The sequence below is a fragment of the Dendrobates tinctorius genome, unplaced genomic scaffold, assembly GCF_039654945.1.
Source record: "Dendrobates tinctorius isolate UK_male_01 unplaced genomic scaffold, ASM3965494v1 ptg000133l, whole genome shotgun sequence".
Taxonomy (NCBI): Eukaryota; Metazoa; Chordata; class Amphibia; order Anura; family Dendrobatidae; genus Dendrobates; species Dendrobates tinctorius.
Window position 1 is genome coordinate 22,961,865 of NW_027361801.1, and position 21,870 is coordinate 22,983,734.

Sequence of the window (21,870 nt, forward strand, 5' to 3'; positions counted from 1 at the left end):
CTACGGATTGCACGGAGACCACCTGAGCATGCTCGGGGAGACCCGAGCAACGAGTATACTCACTCATCACTAATTTTACCATTTAAAAATTGGACCGATTACAGGTATATATGATTGTAAACAAAAATGCACAACTGTAAGATGACGTTTCAGTCATTACAAAAAAATTCTGTATAGTTTCCATTTATGAGCATATTAATTTACCTAATTTAAGCTAGTTAACCGCAGCCGCAAAAGACTAGTTAGAAAACATGAATAAGTGAAAGACTTATCAGCACTGATAGATTTTCCGACCCTTCTGATAATGCCTATTTCTATAGGCACCTTTGACACCTATCTAACAAAATGTAGTTCTTCATCCTATTGCAGTCATCACCTAATTGATATTGGTACTCTGATGGCTCTATCTAAAAAAAAATGCCAATGGCAGAGACACAAATTATACATGTGTGAAAAATATGCAGGTGCCGAGCCATAACAGTAATTTGGTCAGTTTTCTGGCATGAAAAAAGTATGAAAAGTAGCTAAATTTTTACTCAACACAAAGTTGCATAAAAATTTTGTGACATTTGGTGTTTCCATGTCAGTTCTTGACAACTCGGCTAAAAACTGCAGGATATGGGTGGTAAAATTGTGTGGCTACTCTAACACATGTTTAACCCCTTTACCCCCAAGGGTGGTTTGCACGTTCATGACCGGGCCAATTTTTTCAATTCTGACCACTGTCCCTTTATGAGGTAATAACTCTGAAACACTTCCATGGATCCCACTGATTCTGACACTGTTTTCTCGTGACATATTGTACTTCATGTGGTAAAATTTCATTGAAATAACTTGCTTTTATTTGTGAAAAAAATGGAAATTTGGTAGAAAATGTTGCAATTTTTCAACTTTGAATATTTATGCCCTTAAATCACAGTGATATGGTACACAAAAAACTTAAGTAACAGTTCACATATGTTTACTTTACATCAGCACAATTTTGGAACCAAAATTTTTTTTTGTTAGGAAGTTATAAGGGTTAAAAGTTGACCAACAATTTCTCATTTTTGCAACACCATTTTATTTTTACGGACCACATCACATTTGAAGTCACTTTGAGGGGTCTATATGATAGAAAATACCCAAAAGTGACACCATTCTAAAAATTGCACCCCTTAAGGTGCTCAAAACCATATTCAAGAAGTTTATTAACCCTTCAGGTGCTTCACAGGAATTTTTTGAATGTTTAAAAAAAAAAAATGAACATTTAGCTTTTTTTCACCAAAAAATTACTTCATGTCCAATTTTTTCTTATTTTACCAAGGGTAACAGGAGAAATTAGACTGCAAAAGATATTGTGCATTTTCTCCCGAGTACACTGATACCTGGTATGTGGGGGGAACCACTGTTTTGGCGCATGGCAGAGCTCAGAAGGGAAGGAGCACCGTTTGACTTTTTCAATGCAAAATTGGCTGGAATTCAGATTGAACGCCATGCTATGTTTGGAGAGCCCCTGATGTGCCTAAACAGTGGAAACCCCCCACGAGTGACCCCATTTTGGAAACTAGACCCCCCAAGGAACTTATCTAGATATGAGGTGAAAACTTTGAACCCACAAGGGCTTCACAGAAGTTTATGACGTACAGCCGTACAATTAAAAAATCATATTTTTTCCCAAAAAATGATCTTTTCACCCCCAATTTTTATTTTCCGAAGGGTAACAGGACCCTAAAAGTTATTGTGCAATTTGTCCTGAGTACACTGATACCCCATATGTGGGTGTAAACGACTAATTGGGCGCATGGCAGAGCTCGGAAGGGAAGCATTGCCATTTGACTTTTTTGGCTGGAATTGAGATCGGACGCCATGTCGCGTTTGGAAAGCCCCTGATGTGCCAAAACAGTGGAAACCCCCCACAAATGACACCATTTGGAAACTAGAGCCCCCAAATAACTTATTTAGATGTGTGGTGAGAACTTTGAACCCACAAGGGCTTCACAGAAGTTTATAACGTACAGCTGTACAATTAAAACATTATATTTTTTCCACAAAAATGATCTTTTCATCCTCAATTTTTATTTTTCCAAGGGTAACAGGCCCCCAAAAGTTATTGTGCAATTTGTCCTGAGTGCGCTGATACCCCATATGTGGGGGTAAACCACTATTTGAGCGCATGGCAGAGCTCAGAAGGGAAGCAGCGCCATTTGACTTTTATGGCTGGAATTGAGATCGGACGCCATGTCGTGTTTGGAAAGCCCCTGATTTGCCAAAACAGTGGAAACCCCCCAAATGACACCAATTTGGAAACTAGACCCCCCAAGGAACTTATCTAGATGTGTGGTGAGAACTTTGAATCTCCCAGGGCTTCACAGAAGTTTATAACGTACAGTCATAAAATTAAAAAAAATCACATTTTTCCACAAAAATGATCTTTTCACCCCCAATTTTTATTTTCCCAAGGGTAACAGGACCCTAAAAGTTATTGTGCAATTTGTCCTGAGTACGCTGATACCCCACATGTGGGGATAAACCACTATTTGGGCGCATGGCAGAGCTCAGAAGGGAAGCAGCGCCATTTGACTTTTATGGCTGGAATTGAGATCGGACGCCATGTCGTGTTTGGAAAGCCCCTGATTTGCCAAAACAGTGGAAACCCCCCAAATGACACCAATTTGGAAACTAGACCCCCCAAGGAACTTATCTAGATGTGTGGTGAGAACTTTGAATCTCCCAGGGCTTCACAGAAGTTTATAACGTACAGTCATAAAATTAAAAAAAATCACATTTTTCCACAAAAATGATCTTTTCACCCCCAATTTTTATTTTCCCAAGGGTAACAGGACCCTAAAAGTTATTGTGCAATTTGTCCTGAGTATGCTGATACCCCACATGTGGGGATAAACCACTATTTGGGCGCATGGCAGAGCTTGGAAGGGAAGCAGCGCCATTTGACATTTTGGGCTGGAATTGGGATTGGACACCATGCCGCATTTGGAAAGCCCCTGATGTGCCTAAACAGTGGAAACCCACCACAAATGACACCATTTTGGAAACTAGACCCCCCAAGGAGCCTATCTAGGTGTGTGGTGAGCACTTTGAACCCCCCAGTGCTTCACAGAAGTTTATAACGCCCGGGCGTGAAAATAAAAAATCATATTTTTTCTACAAACATGATCTTTTAGTCCCCAATTTTTTTTATTTTCCCAAGGGTAACAGGAGAAATTGGACCCCAAAAGTTGATGTCCATTTTGTCCTGAGTATGTTGATACCCCATATGTGGGAGAAAACTACCGTATGGGCACACGTCGGGGCTCCGAAGGGAAGTAGTGACATTTTGGAATGCAGACTTTGATGGAATGGTCTGCAGGTATCATGCTGCTTTTGGAGAGCCCCTGATGTACCTAAACAGTGGAAACCCCCAACAAGTGACCCCATTTTGGAAACTAGACCCCTTAAGGAACTTATCTAGATGTGTGGTGAGCACTTTGAACCCCCCAGTCCTCCACAGAAGTTTATAACGCCCGGGTGTGAAAATAAAAAAATCATATTTTTTTTCACAAAAATGATATTTTTGTCCCCAATTTTTTATTTTCCTAAGGGTAACAGGAGAAATTGGACCCCAAAAGTTGTTTTTCAATTTGTCCTGAGTAGGCTGATACCCCATATGGGGGGGTAAAACATTGTTTGGGCGCATGGCAGAGCTTGGAATGCAAGGAGCACCGTTTGACTTTTTCAACGCAGAATTGGCTGGAATTGAGATCAGACGACATGTTGCATTTGGAGAGCACCTGATGTGCCTAAACAGTGGAAACCCCCTAATTCTAACTCCAAACCTAACCCCAACACACCCCTAACCCTAATCTCAGCCCTAACCCTAGCCCTAACCCTAACCCTAATGGGAAAATGGACATAAATACATTTTTTGAATTTTATTATTTTTCCCTAACTAAGGGGGTGATAAAGGGGGTTTGATTTACTATTTATAGTGGGTTTTTATATTTGGAAGCTGTTGCACGCTAAAAGACGCTTTTTATTGTAAAAATAGTTTTTGCATCACCACATTTTGAGAGCTATAATTTTTCCATATTCTGATCCACCGAGTCATGTGAGGTCTTATTTTTTGCAGGACGGGTTGACATTTTTATTAGTACCATTTTCGGGCATGTGAAATTTTTTGATCGCTTTTTATTCCAATTTTTGTGTCTCAGAATGAACAAAAACCAGCATTTCAAGAATTTCTTTTGGGGGTGCGTTTACACCATTCTGCGTGCGGTAAAATTGATAAGATGGTTTTATTCTTCGGGTCAGTACGATTACAGCGATACCTCATTTATGTCTTTTTTTATGTTTTGGCGCTTTTATGCAATGACAACAATTTTATCTAAAAAATAATTATTTTTGCATCGCTTTATTCTGCGAGCTATAACTTTTTTATTTTTTCACTGATGACGTTATATGGCAACTTGTTTTTTGCGGGACAAGATGACGTTTTCAGTGGTACCATGGTTATTTATATCCGTCTTTTTGATCGCGCGTTATTGCACTTTTTGTTTGGCGGTATGATAATAAAGCATTATTTTTTGCTTTTTTTTTTTAAGAGGTTCGCTAAAGGGGTTAACTAATGGGGCAGTTTTATAGAGCGGCTCGCTACAGACGTGGCAATACTAAATATGCGTACTTTTATTGTTTTTTTTTTTATTTCCAAAAAATGAATTTATTAGGGAATATGTATTTTTTTTAATTCACTTAGCGATTTTTTATAAATTATTTTTACACTTTTTTTTTTTTCAAAAAAGGGGGGGCATCACTGTCATGTGACAGATCGCTGATCTGTCACATCACAGATCGCTGTGACAGATCAGCAATCTGTCACAGGCAGTGCTGGAGGCTTCCTCAGGCCGGCGCTTTGCAGGCACTGAGGAAGCCGACTCCCTGCAGGCCCCCGAAGGTCTCCGCTGCCATTTTGGATCTGGGGACCTGCAGGGAAGGAAGCCCACGCAGCAACGCTGCACATCGCGCTGCTGCAGGGGTCTCAGGGAAGCATGGAGGGAGCCCCCTCCCTGCCGATGCTTCCCTAAACCCTCAGTACACTGCGATCGTGTTTGATTGCAGTGTGCCAGGGGTTAACGTGTTGGGCATGGTCCATGACCACCCCTGACACATAGTGCCGGGTGTCAGCTGTGATAATCAGCTGACACCCGGCCGCGATCAGCTGCGCTACCCCTGTGACCGCCGCTGATCGCGCTAGACGTACTATCCCGTCCATGGGCATAGGGTCCCGGGTCCCATGGACAGGATGGTACATTAGATGGCAGAAAGGGGTTAATTCATTGTCAGTTGGGGAAATCTTATTTCAAGAATTTCTGGTGATGCTCACAGAGCCTCTTGTAAAATACTTCTGATTCATTAAGTTGCTTTTGACTCTTAATAAATTAGGCACTTCTTACCCCACCACACCCCTTCTTTGACACAAGCATGTACAACGCAAGTCCTAATGAATTGGGGCAATAGTCTGTGTCAAGTAAAGTTTTTACGCTGGTCAGAAGAATTGTCTAGAAAATAAATTAGAATTTTTATACACATTTCTGATTGTAAAATACAGGAGAAATTGGGCCAATAAATTCTTGGTGAAAAGGAGGATTTTCTCTTGTAAAATAAGAACATTTTGAGGATGGGCAGCATGCAGCTTCTTCTACAACATCAACACTACAAGCAGATTGCTGTCAAAAACTTTACAACTTCTGGGGGGAGATGACAGACAGACCCGTCGTCTCCTCCGATTTTATGATATGTGGTAAAATGCCGTGTGTATAATTCACAGAGACTATCTAAGCTATGGTAATTGTTTTTATTTTTCTTTCGAAAACTCAATTACTTTCCATGTAACAGAAGCCACCAGTGGCAAAGAGCATTCCAAGGTGGTGTAAATTCCTCTACAAAAAGAATAAAACTGAATTTACCATAACAGCACTCAATGTCCAGGAAAGAATACATCTTTGGTGTCATTCTTTTTCTGTCTAGCTTACAAAAAAACATGTAGATTATTTAGGTGGAGATAGCATTGAAATAATTTTTATAGGGCATTAGAGACTGTTTATTTATCAAAACATTTGAAACCAACATCATTAAAGAAGTTTACTAACATTTTAAGGTAGGGTTGTTTGCTCAGCATAGGTTTCAAAAGCTTAACCCTAGGGATGAGCGAGTAGTGAAATACTCAGACTCACTGTACTCATTACAAGTAACTCCTAATACTCGGGTACTCATAACGAGTAGCGAGTCCAATGTAAGTCTATGGGAAATGCGAGTAATGGACTGTGTGTGTGTGTGCAGGGCTGTGCTGGCCTGTGCGGGACTGTGCGGGACTGTGCCAGGCTGTGCGGGGACTGTGCTGGGCTGATAGGGACTTTGCCAGGCTGTGCGGGACTGTGTCGGGCTGTGCGGGGACTGTGCTGGGCTGATAGGGACTGTGCCAGGCTGTGCGGAACTGTGCTGGGTTGTGTGGGGACTGGCCAGGCTGTGCGGGGACTGTGCTGGGACTGTGCCAGGCTGTGCAGGACTGTGCTGGGCTGTGCGGGACTGTGCTGGGCTGTGCAGGACTGTGCTGGACTGTGTGGGGACTGTGCAGGGCTGTGCGGGACTGTGTTGGGCTGTACGGGGACTGGCCGGGCTGTGTGGGGGCTGTGCGAGGACTGTGCAGGGACTGTCCCGGGCTGTACGGGACTGTGCTGGGCTGTGCGAGGACTGTGCAGGCTGTGCCGAATATTGTGAGGCAAGTAGTGAAATTTACTCACCAGGATTCGAGTACCGCATTACTCGCCGAGTACCGAATCCTAAGGAGTATACTCGCTCATCCCTACTTAACCCCTTTACCCCCAAGCCTGTTTTCCCCTTCATGACCGGGCCAAATTTTACAATTCTGACTAGAGTCATTTTATGTGGTAATAACTTTGGAACTCTTCAACAGGTCCCAGTGATTATCAGAATATTTTTGGTGATATATTGTACTTTAGGATAATGGTAAAATTTATTTGATATGACTTGCATTTATTTGTGAAAAAAATGGAAATTTGGCAAAAATGTTGACAATTTTGCAATTTTCAAATTTTACATTTTTATGCCCTTAAATCAGAGAGTTATATCACACAAAATAGTTAATAAATAACATTTCCCACATGTCTAATTTACATCAGCACAATTTTTGAAACATAATTATTTTTCTTAGTAAGTTATAAGAGATAAAAGTTGACCAGCGATTTTTTTAGGGACCACATCAATTTTCAAGAGACTTTGAGGGACCTATGCAATATAAAATACCCAAAAGTGACATCATTCTAAAAAAAACTGCACCCTCAAGTTGCTCAAAACCATTCAAAAAGTTTATTAACCTTTCAGATGCTTCACAGGAATTTTTGGAATGTGGAAGGAATAAAGTTAATATTTAACTTTTTGTCATAAAAATTTTACATTAGGCCCAAATGCTTTTATTTTTGCAAGGTTAACACGGTTAAAATTGACCCCAAAAATTTGTAGTGCTCTTTGTGCAATTTGTTTGAGCACACGGCAGGGCTCGGAAGGAAAAGAGTGCTTTTTGACTTTTTTAATGTAAAATTTGCTAGAATACTTAGTTGATGCCATGTTGCGTTTTTAGAGCCCCTGATGTGCTTAGAAAATAGAAACCCCCAACAGGTGACACCATTTTGGAAACTAGACCCCTTAGGGGACTTATCTAGATGTGTGGTAAGCACCCTGAACTCCCAGGTGCTTTACAGAAATTTATAACGTTGAGCCGTGAAAATAAAAAAAAAAAAATCACATTTTCCCACAAAAATGTTTTTAGCCCCAAATTTTGCATTTTCACAAGGGTAACAAGAAAAATTGGACCATACAATTTCTCCTGAGTATGTCGATACCCCATATGTGGAAGGAATCTATTCTTTGGGTACACAGCAGAGCTTGGAGTGGAAGGAGCGCCATTTGACTTTTTGAATGCAAAATTATCTGGAATAATTAGCGGACACCATGTCACATTTGAAGAGCCCTTGATGTGCTTAAACAGTGGAAACCCCCCCAAAAGTGACAACTTTTTGGAAACTATACCTTTCAGGGAACTTGTCTAGATGTGTGATGAGCACCTCGAACCAACAAGTTTGTTGCATAAGCTTGTCCAAATGTTTTTATTTTCACAAGAATTGTAGGAGAAAATTGACCCCAAAATTTGTTGTGCAATTTCTCCTTATTACACAGATACCCCATATGTGGGGATAAACTACTGTTCAGGCTCATGGCAAGGCTCAGAAAAGGAGTGACGTTTTTGAACACAGACTTTGATGCAATAATCTGCATGTATCATGTCTTGTTTCCAGAGCCCCTGATGTGCCTAAACAGTGGAAAACTCCCACAAATTACACCATTTTGGAAGCTACATTCCTTAAGGAATGTATCTAGATGTGTGGTGAGAACCTTGAACCCCCAGCTGCTTCATAGAAATTTATAACGTGGACCAGTAAAAATAATAAAAATCAAATTTTTCCCACAAAAATTTTACATTAGCTTCAATGTTTTTATTTTCACAATGATATTTCACAATCATGGGTCATCATGGCAATGATCAGGACCATGCAATGACATCGCAAGGTCTCTGATCCAAAGGCACAGGGGATCCTTTCCTCTGCCTGCTCTCTAAATTGCATTATTTAGGTGGTTAAAGTGTCAGGAGTGGGCACAACTAATGACCCTGAGAGCCGTGTGTCAGCTGTCAGAATCAGAGGGATGTGCGCAGCTGATTGCCATGATGTATATATACTGCATTGGTTGGGAAGTCCTTCCTGATCATGACATATTTATACTGCAAATGTCTGGAAGCTGTTAAAGGTCACAATTATCATTTGCATTTTTTAAATTACATTTCTTTTTTGTCTTGTGGTTTTTGTTGCTGTTTTTTATGCCAAATTTTTTCAGTGCACGTCTCTTAATAAATTTGGTGAAAAATTAATTATGTTCTTTTTTCTTGTATTCTTTGCTCCTTTTTTAGAGAAGAAGGTAGATTAATTCTTTAAGAGGTAGTCTTCAAATATGCAAAAATAAAATTAGACATTTTGTACTGCACTAAGGGTAGTGGAGTACAATTGCTCTAATATTTTGCAGCATTTCAAAACAGAGTCAAATTATTAATTATGCTAAAAACATACAGATAATGACAACCACGACAATAATGCTGAAAAAAAATATAAGAAACCAAGTTAAGTCATCTTAAAGGCATAAATTAAATAATGAAAAAGGTGTAAATAAAAAAAAAACCCTAACTATTAGACTCATAGGGAATCAAAGGCACAAAGTCGATAATGAATTAATACCTTTGTTCAAATCTATTTTTAATCTGGGATTTCTTGTTTCTATATTGATGTGAATACTTTTCTGCCCATTGATGACAAAAGTATTCTCGGAGTGATACCTTTGGTTAACCAGAAAATAATATATGTTTGCAAGCTTTCAGAGCACAGGGGCTTCCTCCTTTGAAGAATACTTCGGTCATCATTGGGCAGAAAAGTATTCACATCGATTTTTCTGGCAAACACTGTACCACAATATAATTTGTTATTGTACATCATTACTTCTATATTAAAGCATATGCAATAAATCTTATAGAGCATTCTATTTTTTTAGCGTTTAAGCTACTGAATATTTAGTAGGGTGACCATACCTTAAAGTAACTTTTGAGAATTTATCTGTTGTGTGTGTAAATGATAAATAATACTACTTCTGGCTTTTACATGAACTGCACCATGCATTTTATACCAGTTTTCTTCTGTTCATGATCTACTGGGATATGGGGGTAGGAGATAAACTGCAGTGATTGCTCACATACACAGTACAGCACACGGAGAGGAAATCTTTCTCTCCATTATTTTTAGCATACAGAGACAAACAACAGCAACGCGGAGGACATTATACTACAGAATTAAGCTGTCTAGATGTGAATCATACTGATGTAGGAAGCTCTGGATGAGCTGAAATGTTCAGTTGGTCCAACCCCCTGCTCAAAACAGGATTCACTAAATCATCCCAGACAAATGGCTGTCCAGCGTCTGTTTGAAGACTTCCATTGGAGGAGAACTCACCTCCTCTCGTGGCAGCCTGTTCCAATCATTGATCACTCTGTCAAAAAGTTTTTTCTAATACCTAATCTGTGTCTCCTCCCATTCAGTTTCATCTTATTACTTCTAGTCTTTCCTTGTGCAAATGAGAATAAAGATGATCCTTCTACAATGTGACAGCCCTTTAGATATTTGTAGACAGCTATTAAGTCTTCTTTTTTTCAAGCTAAATATTCCCAAATCCTATAACCGTTGCTCATAGGACACGGTTTTCAGACCGATCACCATTCAGGTTGCTCGTCTCTGAACTTGCTCCAGTTTGTTAATGTCTTTTTTAAATTGTGGCACCCAAAACTGGACACAGTATTCCAGCTGAGGCCTGACCGAAGAGGAGTAGAGGGCAACAATGACTTTACGTTATCTAGACTGTATGCTTCTGTTAATATGTGAGGAGACTGCAGGCACGTAGGATGCAGTAACGGACTGTACACAGACCAAGGGTGAAAGGGGTTTATTATACAGTAGAAACTCCACACAGGGAGAAAACAGAGGGATAATATTCCCTAATACAGCAAAAGGCTAATGGGGATAACTTAAGGAACAGGGACAAGTAAAGCTGACAATACAATAAAATATAACTTATCACTCAGGGGCCAGTTACGGTTGAACTTCTGTCTGTGACTAGTGCTGCCTAGATTGCATCGCAGTGGGGGTCTGTCACAATGATGTAGTATCTTTTAACAATGGCGATGTCCTCCCGTGGTCCTGACGATGGTGGCGAAACCTCGAGATCCTGATGCGGGTATTGGGTCCAGCAGATGAGGTGATAAAGAGGGAAACGTCCTTATCCTCAGCGGTGAGTGTCCCAACACTACGGAGATTTACAGCACTGCCCAAACACAGTTTACAATGGGCAGCCCGGTTCGCTGTGCCGAATCAACACACGCCTAAGTCCCATTCACAGACCTTGTCTCTCACGGTCAGTACTGTCAGTGGGGGCAGCTGTGGCAGTGTTGTCGGCTGTGGCAGCGGTCTCAGCGAGGGCAGTGATGTCAGCTGGGACAGCGGCATCTGAGCGGTACTCAGTCGACGGTCTCCTGCCAAAGCGCTCTGATGTCCCAGGCTCTACTCTGCCCAGAAGCCTCTCAGCTGATTTTACCTCACAGACGTCCCATGCCCCCGAAGTTCCCGCCCAAATTGTCTGGTCACTCACGCGCTGCATCTCTGTACGCTTAGACACACCCCCTTTTCTCAAACACAGAGTACAGTCTGGATTCTCAAGCTTTCTACCATGCAATATAGGTGACAGCCCTGACAGTTCCGGACACTTCACGTAGGAGACATGGCTAGTTAGTTCCTTCCCCATAGAAATACATCCCAGAATAGTATTTGCCTTTTTTGCTGCTTCATCACACTGTTGACTCATGTTCAGTCTGTGATCTATTAGCATACCCAAGTCTTTTTCACATGTGCTGTTACTTAGCCCTATTCCTCCCAATCTGTATATGCTTTTTCATTTTTATTGCCCAGATGTAGTACTTTGCATTTTTCCCTATTAAAAACCTGTTAGTTCCTGACCACTGTTTCAGTTTATTTATATATTTTTGAATCCTCTCTCTTATCTAATATTAGCTATCCCTCCTAGCTTTGTATTGTGGCGCCCATGAGGGTTCAGTCACCACAGAGGTACTGCACCTCCTCCTGAGGTGTGGTACCCCACTATCCAGGTAAGGTGGAGACACCTGACCACACTCTAACACCTGCATCCCACAAAACATAGTAGTGTAGCAAAGCACCTTTGGTGGCTCCCTGCTTGGAACACGAAGAGTGCTGGGAGGTGGGTGGAGCTTAGATTGCACAAGAGAGCGGGAGAATATTAGGAAAAGATCAGTCTGTGAGAGAAGATCCCCTGAGAGGGATGGAGTGAAGGAAGTGCTGCAGCAGACTCCTGTGACCTGGAGCTGCTGGCACAGGAAAGAGCCATAGAAAGCCTGATTCTTCAGAAGGAAGATAGTTTAGTGCGGAACGTAAGGAGAAGAACAGAACTAACGACTAGGGTCAGAGCAGAGCCCTTCCTCAAGTTCTAAACGCATGGCCGGGGTCCGGTCCCTGAGGTTGTATGGATACTGATGTTCCTGCAGCAGAAACCGGAGGAATAGAAGTCGTCACCACTTTATTCCCATCTAAGACTTGGGGGCACAACAGCAACGTGGGTGAGCCAGGACATGATAGCAAGGAGTCCCCGAAGCAGGCTCCAGCTGTCTGCCATACAAGTAGAGTTCTAAATAACATCAAGAAGGAGGAACTTGAGTTTAATACGCAACTACAAGTACTTTCAGAGAAGGCACATGTTGGAGGAGTGCTGGAAAGGTGTACTTTACTTTGCCTGGGAGTTGGCTGAGCCCCTGACCTGAAGGACATGGCACCGAAGTGGGCACCTGTATGCGCAACAGACTGTGAGTAAAGCTTTGGAACTACATGCCCTTGTGTCCTCCACTTATTCTTGCGCCTTACACCCAACTCTGCTACATCTGCTTCTTTACACCATCTCCCCACTTGCCAACCTCATCTACACTGCCCTGGGACTACAGCTTCTCCTGTGGGGAGCTTCAACATCATTGCTGCACCACACCATCTGTCCCAGAGAAGCAACCCTGCAACGCTGGTCAAACTGACCTGAAACCACAGGTGGCATCACAAATCATCTCAACAACTTTATCCCCATCACACTACCCCTTTTACATTGACCGCCTGAGGCCACGGACCGGGTCACCGCCACTGTGACATCTCCCATTGTAATCAACGGGCCCGGCACAGAGTACCCCAAGGCCTCTTGGGGTGAGTCAGTATCATCAGCAAATTTAATCAGTGTACCCTCAATTCCTTCATATAAATCACTGATAAAGATGTTGAACAATACAAGGCCCAGGACAGAGTCCTGTGGTACCCCACTTGAGATATTCTTCCAACTGGATGTTCAGCCATTTACGACCACTCTTTGGGTCCAACTACCTCAGCCCCTCCATATTACAGACCAATGTGCTTCCCGCATAACCTTCTTTCCATCATCACTGAAGAAAAATGTACTTATTTTCTCTCCAGATAACACCTCATTATTTGTGCTTATCCCAGCCCTAACCCACCTCGTCAACCTATCATTAACTTGTGGTGTTTTCCTTTATCCTTTCCAAAATGCAACAATCACAACTATCTCAAAGAATCCATCTCTTGACTCCACATACACATTCATTTATTGCCCCATATTGTTTTTCCCATTCGCCTCCAAACTCCTTGAAGAGCACGTTTGCATTGAACTTTCCTCCCACCTCTAATCTAACTCGCTGTTCAATAACCTATAATCTGGCTTCTGTGCCCACAAATCCACTGAAATCACCTTAATTTAAAGTTACTAACAACTTATTCACCGCCAAAGATAACAGACAACTTTCTATTCTATATTTCTCCTACTAGACCATTCCACTGGCTTTGAAAAGGGTGACCAGTCCCTTCTAGTACAGATCTTCTATTCCCTTGGAAACAAAGAACTTGCCCTCTCCTGCATGTCCTCATACCTTACTAAACACACATTTAGTGTCTTTCATCCCATTACTCCCTTCTCATCTCTCCTCTGTGTTGGTGTACCTCAAGGCCCTGTACTGGGACATCTACTCTTAATAATAATAATAGTAATAATAATTTTTATTTATATAGCGCCAACATATTCCGCAGCACTTTACAATTAAGCGGGGACATGTACAGACAATAAATTCAATACAAGTTAAGACAATTTAAACAGTGACATTAGGAGTGAGGTCCCTGCTCGCAAGCTTACAATCTACAAGGAAATGGGGGGGACACAATAGGTGAGAAGTGCTTGTTATTTCAGGTCTGGAAATTATAATTATATTACTCTTCTCCATCTATACTTTTGCATTGGAACAACTTAAAGTTCCATGGCTTCCAGTACTACCTGTATGCTGATGACAGTCAAATCAGCCTTTCTGGCCTAGACATCACCTCTCTGCTCTCCAGTATTCCAGAGATTCAACTAATCGAATTGCAAACTGATCTACTGATACCTCTCGTATATTCTTCACCAAGTCACCACCAAGATTTTCCAAGAATGCCCCATCATCTGAAACTCAGTGCCTCAACACGTTACCGCTCACATTTGGAACCATCAAGCAGAATTTGAAAACACATCTATTCAAAAACACTACAGCCTGCAATGACCCCATTGCAACCTCACTACCACTGGAGTCACTGCAACATCCTTATTCCTTCCCCCTGATCTACTATCTCTTTCCCAAATACTATGCAGATTGTAAGCCCATGAGTGCAGGGTCCTCTTCCCATCTGTACCTTTGACAGTTTGTTTTACAAAAAAAATGTATATATGTTTTGTATGTAACCCATTTTTCACATGTACAGCAGCTTTGAAGTTGTCTGGTAAGTTCAGAAAGTCTAATAGTCCTGTAGACATTGCTCACACCCATAGAGACTTTTTATTCTTCCATGACTCAGGATCAGGCTGTCATAATTATCATGATCCAAAGGACAGCCCTTCTGATCCAAGATATGGAATGGATTTACAATTTTGGTCTCAAGTTTCCTTATTTTGTAGACTGATCTTTTCTTTCTCCTATTTGTTCATACTTTCTAGAATATGACATTGAGTCATATATTATAAATATTTCGAAATGTAAACGTGCTACTCAGTAAAGAGATTTGCTCTCAATTTTCTGATATGATTCTTTGGTAATCTCCTACACAATATGAGTGCAGCTGTTTAGCCCATATCTATTTCTGAAACTGTGTTCTCTGGCTCATTACAAAATCACTGAAGGTTCACACTTACCCACGATCCTTTGCTTATTGCAGATAAATGTGAATATAAAACATATCTTGGGTATCCTTGTTGTAAGCAGTGTCAGTGCTCGGCAGCAACAACAAATCATGGATGTGATTTGCACAAAATGGATCAATGTGCTAACTCAGTTTTTATGGAACTGGAATAGGTTTATTATGTCTGATTGCACCTAAATAGAACAGCTATTATTTTTCTTTTGCTCCCATTTTCTTCTTTAGTTAATATTTTTCTATAAGATGTAACAGGGAGAGAATGGCTTACTTAGCTTCAGCAGCTCACACATATTAGGGATAAAATACAACGTTGCTGTCTGGCATCAGGTAAATAATTAAAGAATAGGCTTGGATCATGAAATGCAGGGACACTGCCAGCATTGTTGTGCAAGATCATATGGTAGGGTTGGATGACATTTTTTGAGTATGGATTTAGCAAAGATTTCTTTTCTATGGTCTGCGCACAAGGTCAGCTGCTATGGAGCCCATGAGTTTGGGAGGACTGGCACTACACCACCTGCCCCACTCCGATTTATAATTGTAATATTACCAGAATCTGCATCTCCAGGATGCAGATCATTTTTAATAAAATGGTCTATCGAAGAGCTATCATCTCCCTGTTCCACCATTCATCCGGTGAGTCCAAGACTCGGTACAGCAGGTGCAATGACATCACTAGATTGCACCTCCTGTTTTTCAGATCTTCAGTCCACAAACTGCACAGACTGGAGCAGCATGTCATCGAAAACCTAAGGCAGCAGTGGAAAGCCAGTACTGCAACAGCAATGGGTAGGTGCAGCTTTATCTATTAGGATACTTTCTCGTGATGAGCTTTTAGCGAGTTTTTGACGCTGCATATTTTTGCTGCGTAATAAACACAGCATCTTACAGATCCAGCAAAGTGCATGGGACTGATAAAAAAAGTGCATGTTAAAAAACACATCCAAAAACGCAAAAAAAAATCTGTAAGTAACCTAATTTAAATAATAGGAACAAAAATGGGACAGAAATTCTTTTTGTGGGAAAGTAGCCATATGCTTTTTCAAGAATTAGTGGGTTTTTCACACTGAATATTTTCGCTGCATCAAACATGCAGATTCTTACAGTACCAGCAAAATGGATAGGATTTATATAAATCTCCTACCCACTGTGCTTTATTTTTTACTCAGCATAAACATTAAGTACATCCCTTTTTACATTTTTATGGTTTTTAATTCACGTAAAATGGTTCTAGTCTAATAATCTTAAAAATTGAAATAGAAGAGCTATGTGAAACGCTATATAAAAATATATTAAAAAAGTAAGGGACAAACCATAGTTTCAAAAAGCTTTATTGAGGAACAATAGGGAACATAACAAAACAAGTAGGAGTTTCCACTTAGAGCAGGGGTGGGAACATTTTTTCTGCCAAAGGCGATTTGGAATTTTATAATAGCGTTCGGAGGCCATATAAAGTCATTAACCTAAGCATTAGCAAACTGTATTTATTCAACAAACAGTACCTAGCAGCTCCCCCAACAGAGTACAGTGCAGCTCCCCTGACACACAGTGCAGTGCAGCTCCCCCACAACACAGTATAAGGCAGCTCCCCAACACACAGTAAATTGCAGCTCCCCCTCCCCAACACAGTACAGTGCAGCTCCCCACAAAACAGTGCAGTGCAGCTCCCCCACAACACAGTATAAAGCAGCTCCCCAACACACAGTAAATTGCAGCTCCCCCTCCCCAACACACAGTACAGTGCAGCTCCCCACAACACAGAGTACAGTGCAGCTCCCCACACACACAGTACAGTGCAGCTCCCCCAACACACAGTATAGTGCAGGTGTAGCTCCCCAAATATACAGTATAGTGCAGACACACACAGTGATGCATACACATACTCACATAATACTCACCACTCCTTTTTCCTGCACTGCTCCACGCTCTGCTCCAGGTTCTGCTCGGGTCTTATTGTCTCTACTGCTGGTACAGTGTGGCACACGATGAAATGACGTCATTGTGTGCCCGCTGAGTCACAAGTAGAGGGGGAGTGATGGGAGAGGGAGTGTCAGCTGACGCGCTCTCCTCCATCACTGCTTTCAACTGTATGATGCCGCCTATGATGCCGATAAGTTGAATGAGCGATAGGGGTGGCACCGTGCCACATAGCGGCCATTCGTGACTTCTGAAGAATTAAAGGGCCCACAGCCAAAAAATGGGAAAAGTGACTGCGGGTCGCACCAGATGATATTGCGGGCCTTATACGCCCCTCGGGCCGGACGTTCCCCACCTCTGACTTAGATTGTTCCCTACTGCTTTTAATATTAAATAAAGTAAAGCAAACTGTGGCAATGTTTTGTAAGGGTAATTTCCTGGGAGGGCACTTTTCCATGTGGTCATTTTTTTTGCATATATGACATGACAGTGGGGTTTAATTTTGTGATTATTTTTCAATTTCAAATTTGTATAGCCAGCTTACACTAGTTTTGGAGTAGTAAAAGTAATAACAACAATAAGGTTGGTTTTATATGACCATAACATGGCTGCATTTTAAGGATTTGCATTTCCATGCCCAGGCTCTTAACCTAACCCCATGGTTCAGAAGACAATGATTTTTACTATATACAGTAATATTTTATTATTCCTTTATATAGCAGAAGAAACAATTGTAGATTGAAGTACCCTAAGGGGACTTACAAAGGTAATAAAAATAATATAAAAGATATAAAACTTCAAATCGCCCCCTTTTCACAGTTAATGATAAAGAAATGAAAAAAAAAATTGAAAAATACATGAATTTGGTTTCAATGTATTTAGAAAAGCCTGATCTGTCTAAATATAAGATTAAGTCAACTTGGAAAAATTGCAAAGAAAAAATTTAAATACCAAAATTGTAAATTTTTGGTTGCTTTAACTCTACAAAGAAGTGCCATAAGAAGTATTGGATTTACCACAAAATAGTATCAATAATAACATCTGGTCACTGTGAAAAAGTACAAATCCTCACATAGCTTCATCGACTAAAAAATAAAAATGTTACGGTGCAGGAAAATGACATCTCCAGCAAAAATTTTTTTTTACGAATTTTAGAATTTTTTTTCGACACTTAAATAAGGAAAAAAAATACAACTTTGATATTGTCGTAATTGTATTGACCTGGCAGTTATATTTCCAGGTCATTTTTACTACAGTATAAACAGAGGAAAAAGAAACAAGACCCAAAAAACAATTGTGAAATTGCACTTTTTTGCAATTTTACTTCACTTGTTTTTTTTTTCCCACGCACCAGTACACCATATGATAAAATGGATAGTGTCTTTCAAAAGTACAATTAGTCACACAACAAAACAAGCCCATATATGGCCTTGTCAGCTGGAAAATAAAAAAGTTATGGCTCTTAGAAAAAGGAGAGGGAAAAATGAAAGCACAAAAATTAAAAATCGCTTAATCCTTAAGGTGTTAAACAAAAGTGACACAAAAAGTGCAGTTTCCCACTTGCAGGCTCAGACTGGACCATGCAAAATGGGTAAATCCACTTGTGGGCCACTCATCTTACTACATGAGCAGTAGTTAGCACAATAATCTTGATTCACTATGTACTGAAAAAGGCAACTTCTCATAATTAATTAACACCTTAACAACCAGAGGTATTTTTGATTTTGCGTTTTCATTTTTTGCTCCCCTTCTTCCAAGAGCCATAACTTTTTTCATTTTTTGGGCAAAATGGCCATGTGAGGGCTTGTTTTTTGCTGGACAAGTTGTACTTTTGAATGACACCAATGGTTTTAACATATTGTTTACTGGAAAACGGTAACAAAATTCCAAGTGTGGTGAAATTGCAAAAAAAATGCAATTCCACAGGTTTTTTTTTTACCTTGTTCACTAAATTATAAAACTGAGCACACCAAGCTGATGTTTTTATTGATACCATTTTGGTGTAGATATGATCTTTTAATCACCCATTATTGCATTTTATTGCAATGTAGCGGCAACAGAAAAAAAGATATTCTGACGTTTTGACTTTTTTCTCATTACGCCGTTTAGCAATCGGGTTAATTGTCTTTTTATATTGATATATTCGGCAATTTTGACAGCGGCGATACCAAATATGTGTATATTTGATTTTTTTATTGTTTTATTTTGAATGGAGTGAAGGAGGGAAAGACGAGTGATTTGAACTTTTATATTTCTTTATTTTTTATACTTGAAAATTTTTTTTTTTTTTACTTTTTGCATGCTCACTTGCTAAGAACGCTGAACACCGGGCGGCACTCATAACAATCAGTCTATGATAACAATAAGGGTATGTGCACACGCTGCGGATTCCGCTGCGTCTCTGCAGCGTTTTTGGCCGCTGCGGACCCGCAGCAGTTTTAGCTGCGGTGTACAGTACCATTCAAATGAATGGTAAAAAAAAAACGCTGTGTAGATGTTGCGGAAAAATCCGCGCGGATTTGCTGCGGTTTTGAAACCGCAGAAAGAATTGACATGTCAATTCTTTCTGCGGAATCCGCAGCGGGTTCCTGTCTCCACCATTGTGGAGATGGTGAATCCGCAGGACCAAACCGCAGTCAAAACCGCAGATAATCCGCAGGCCTTTTGACCTGCGGTTTATCTGCGGTTTTTGCAAAATCCGTGCGGATTAATCCGCAGCGTCTGCACACACCCTAAGGGTATGTGCACACTAGTGTAATGACAAAAAATTTTTTTTTATGAAACCATGTGCAATGGAGGAACTTTTATGGGTTATTTAAGAATAAGTATTGCTTTTTTTTGTTTTTTTAAAAAAAAGTTCCCCCTCTCATTCAAATGAAATAAGGCAAAAATTGTTTTTTCCCCCCAAAAAAGGACATGCAATTTTGCATTATTGAAATGATAATAGTAATAACTAAGCAACTTTTATTATTCGTTTTTTAACAAATACGGTATAAAACAGATAATTATAAGTACAATATGTACAAAAGAAGTGTTTAAAAATTATTTTTTCCTATGAATTTTAGATACAAAAATTCAATTTTTTTCGATTTCGCATGTAGTTCCTCCATCAGTTTTACAGACCGTTCGGCATTTTGGTTAGATCTGGGAATGTCAATTAATGACTCCTCGACCAACCAGTGCTCCTTCAAACACTTAATTGCCTTCTTGCACTTTGTCTTGGTGAGTGAGGTTAACAGTTCATTGAAGGATGCTTCGTTGTAGTGTTGCGACTGGAACCAGGCATTTGCCCATTCATAACAGATGAAGTCGCATGCTATACCGAGGACGCGGCGCCACTCTGGTATCAGTAAAAATGCTATAACAGCATATACGGCTCGCGAGTTCCATCTTGCCATGTGCAGGTTTGGGAGTTTCTTCCAACTGATTCGAGGCCAACGTGATGTTGTTTTGTAAAGACGATATGCCTGACATAGTTCATATAAGAACTTGAAATCATCTCGCCATCCAGGATTCTCGCCTGTGTTGACATCATCTGTTGCAACTTGGTGGTAATCAATCTGAAGTGAGGCATAGTTTTCTGTTAATTTGTCAATGAAGAAATAATTGAGTTCTGGTTTCTTCGTTGACTCTGGAATAAGGAAATTCATGACGTGCTTCAGTAGGAGGTTGAATACACGGTGTTGACAGCCAATGTATTGTGGCTTCTGAAAGCCCTTTCTCAAGACATCATCCTGTATCAGCGTTACAATCCAGTTCAAACGGCCAGTATTTACTGCTGCTGTGTCGCAGATTATAATGCGAATATTTTCCCAAGCGTCGTATTCATCAATTAGCTGATGTAGTTCCTTGTGAATAGCTGTGGCAGAACCATTCTCACATTTCAGAATACCGAGTTTGATTTTGGTTGTGGTATTTTTCAGCAGAACTACTTGATACTCTTCCCCTTGGATTCTTTTACCATCGAAGTGGAGACAATAGGGATCTTTGCTTTGAAGTTTTTCAAAAATTTTTGTTTTCATTTTCTGTCCTTCTGAGATTGTTCGTCTCCAGACACCCGACTGACTTGGATCCGGTACATCATGACCTTGTTCAGCAATGGTTGCAAGCACTTTATTTGCTTTATTTGTAGAAATGTTGTTTTTCAGTACCAGTAAACTTGCTGTTGTAGTGCTTGCTCTTTTGTATTTCGGTGTGCATTCAGGAGAAGATGACGCGGAAGAAGAGGTTGGCTTTGGAGTCTCGGGTAAAGATTCAGAGACAGTATCATGTGTGGGTTGCGATTGCGAAGTGCTGGCTTGAGCTTGAAATATTGATAGTCGGATTCGTTTTCTTGGATGAATTGATTCCAAAGGAGCTATTTTGAGCATTGAAAAACCAACCTTGCCTCCACTCTCAACTTGCCTCAGGTAGAGCTCTTTATCCTCCAAGTTTTTCCATTCTCCATTAACGTTGGTGACATCAAATAACTGAGAAAGTGTTGCAGTGAATTTATCAGGTGGTTTCTTTTTGTTTTTGTCATTTAGATCAATCAGACGATTGAGTTTCTTTCTGATGAGTGCACTGGATAAAAGGTACTGTCACACTTAGCGATGTACCAGCGATCCCGACCAGCGATAAGACGCGGTCAGGATTGCTGGTACATCGCTAAGTGGTCGCTAGTGAGCTGCCACACAGGCAGATCTCACCAGCGACATTGCTGGGGACGGGGGTCGCTACTTACCTGTCACACCAGGCGATCCTGCGTCCTCCCGCCCGGCTCCACGCGTCGCTCGTCGTCACAGCAGAAAGCGCCGCAGGAAGCTGACGACGAGAAACAGTCCAGGACGTTCTCGCGCGATCAGCGATAACCAGCGGGGGAGCCGGTCGTAGGTAAGTATCAGACACAGCGATATCGATAGCAATATCGCTATAACGTCACAAGTTATAGCGATATTGCTAGCGATATCGCTTAGTGTGACATGCCCTTAAAAGTGGGATGTCTAGAGTTTCCCTCCAGAGCAATTCTATA